The following is a 2974-nucleotide window of genomic DNA, read 5'->3' as shown; positions in this document are numbered from 1 at the left end:
TGTATGTTTGTCTACGGGAAGGATTACGTCAGATCTTATTGCCCGGATTTTCACCAAATTTTAACAATGGATAGGTATTTTGCTCCGGAAGAATCCATAAAATTTTGGAGGTGATCCGGATCAAGATCGCGATTTTGTTCATTATAGTTACAGTAGATTCATTTATGGTCAACATATGAAGAGGGGAAAGCTTGGTCCGTAGACTTGAGTAAAATTTTAACAACCTTCATTGGCGGAGGTCTGAAATCTCCGAATGTTCTTGTTATTAATGTTTTCTTGATGTCAGTATTATGATAGTAGTAAATCATACAACTTTGCCCTTTTGAAATCACTTGTGTTCATGTGTAATTTATTTTGTAACTATCGAAATTGCGTATTTTGTTTCATATGTAAAGGGCTAAATTGATATGCAAAATAAATTGGTAATATCTATGGAATAAAATTATAGTAACAATTTCATTCATATATAAAATATACTATTTCTGAAATTCATCATCTACTTATTGATGTATTAAGCAAATGTACGTGGAGGAATCTTGTCTCTGACAAAGGAAGAGCTTATATACTCAATCGTGAAAGCTGATTCGAGGTGAGCAGGTTTATATCTCCAAACACAATTTTCCTTGATTATTAACATGTACAGTTACATTTACGAGATCAGCCTTGCCTTCCCAAAACAAATTGTAAATGTAATAAAAAATGGAGCTCGTTCTGGAACAATGTGAATTGTTTCTTGTGTTTCTCCTCCTCCTTTTTTTATCCATCTTTCAACCTTTTTTTTTTTTGTCTTCATAATATTTATTGCTATTTTGTATTTAGCTCGAAATTTATTTTGTAATTTGCAAATCCCCATCCTACATACTTTCTTGAATATTACCAATGCTTTAAAATTAAAGATGCGGTAGATCTGTGATTTGAAAACGAAATGTTCATTGCACAATACATTTCACAAGAAAGAAAAACTTTTATTGAAACCATACATTGCTCAGGATATAAGAACGTTCATTACACCATACATTTCACAAGAAATAAAAACTTTAAATACAGCATACAGTTCACAGGAAATAAAAACGTTAATTACACCCTAAATTTCACAAATAAACAAAAATCTTCATTACACCATACATTTCAAGGGAAATAAAAACTATCATTGCACCATACTTTTCACAAGAAACTAAAACTTTCATTGAACCATAGATTTCACATTAAATAAACATTTCATTGCACCATACATTTCACAAGAAATAAAAAACTTTCATTGCACCAAACATTTCACGAGAAACAAAAGCTTTCATTGAACCATACATTTCACAGGAAATAAGATCTTTCATTGGACCATACATTTCACGAGAAACAAAAGCTTTCATTGAACCATACATTTCACAGGAAATAAGATCTTTCATTGGACCATACATTTCAGGAGAAACAAAGAATTTAAATACACCATACATTTCACAAGTAACAAAAACTTCCATTGCACCATACATTTCTCATAAAGTAAAACCTTTCCGGTCCAACAAAGAGCAATGAATGATTTTCTTTGTCTGGTAAAAAAAATACAGTTTTTTTAAACTATATTACTGTACATAGCTTTCATAAATCCAGAGAGAGAGAGAGAGAGAGAGAGAGAGAGAGAGAGAGAGAGAGAGAGAGAGAGAGAGAGATAATGTAGGCCTAAGAGAGAGAGAAAGATGATATAGGCCTAAGGAGAGAGAGAGAGAGAGAGAGAGAGAGAGAGAGAGAGAGTGAGAGAGAGAGAGAGAGATGTAGGCCTAACTATACATAAACCCTTGGTAAATTCTATCTATTTTCTTCTAATTACAGAGTCCAGATTAACCCGCAAGACTCCTTCCAGCTACGCCGATGGGGTATATATGATGGCAGGGCAGGATAGGCCATCCCCCAGAAAGCTCTCCCAGGCCATCATGAAGGGGTCGGATGGCATGGGCTCCGTCAAAAATAGGACTGCTATGCTGGCCTTCTTCGGTAAGTACTCATTCTAAAGTCGTTTACAACTAATGTTGAAGCCTTTGTAGTTGGTTGGGACGGATCAGTTCAGTAATCACATGTGTACTAAATACAAGATCATTATCTAACCTAATGTTCCCCTCCTAACATAACCTAGGAGCCACTATTCTTACCTAAGGTTCTCCAACTAACCTAACTTAACCTAAAAGTCGTAACTTTTCATAAGGTTCCCTATCTAACTTAAAGTGGGATCCGTATCCTTACCTAATGCCTGAAAACTTTAAATCAATCAATCAGTCAATCCTTACCTAAGGTTCTCTACTAACCTAACCTAGGACCCGTATCCATACCCAAGGTTCCCCACCTAACCTAACCTAGAAACCTTATCCTCACCCAAGGTTCCCCACCTAACCTAACCTGGGACCCGGGACCTTACCTAAGATTCTCCACCTAACCTAATCTAGGAGCCGTATCCTTACCTAAGGTTCCCCACCTAATCTAACCTAGGAGCCGTATCATTATCTACTTAATTGCTCCCCCCCCCCCCCCGTGTGTTTGCTTCCCAACTGACTTCTCGCCTGGCAAGGTAACACTTAGTAATAATATTTATGTAAATCATAAAACTAGTTACATAATGTCTTATTTCAGACCAAGCTAAATTACATTTTTGCCATAAAAAATCGATTTGACAAATAATAAAGTTTACGTCTGTTCCGAACAACTATATACACCCTTAGTGTTTTTTCTTAAAAATTGCAATTGGGAGTCATGGAATGAGGGTCACCTTCTCAAATGTGGACCAGATACACGAAGGTATCCTTTTGAGATAGATACCTTTTAGACGGTTTGATTTAGTTCAGTTGTGTATATATATATACATATATATATATATATATATATATATATATATATATATATATATATATACACATATATATATATATATATATATATATATATATAAAACTATATAAATAAATATATATTTATGTATATAGATATACAT

The sequence above is a fragment of the Palaemon carinicauda genome, chromosome 1 (assembly GCF_036898095.1).
Source record: "Palaemon carinicauda isolate YSFRI2023 chromosome 1, ASM3689809v2, whole genome shotgun sequence".
Classification (NCBI taxonomy): domain Eukaryota; kingdom Metazoa; phylum Arthropoda; class Malacostraca; order Decapoda; family Palaemonidae; genus Palaemon; species Palaemon carinicauda.
This window is presented reverse-complemented; position numbering follows the sequence as displayed.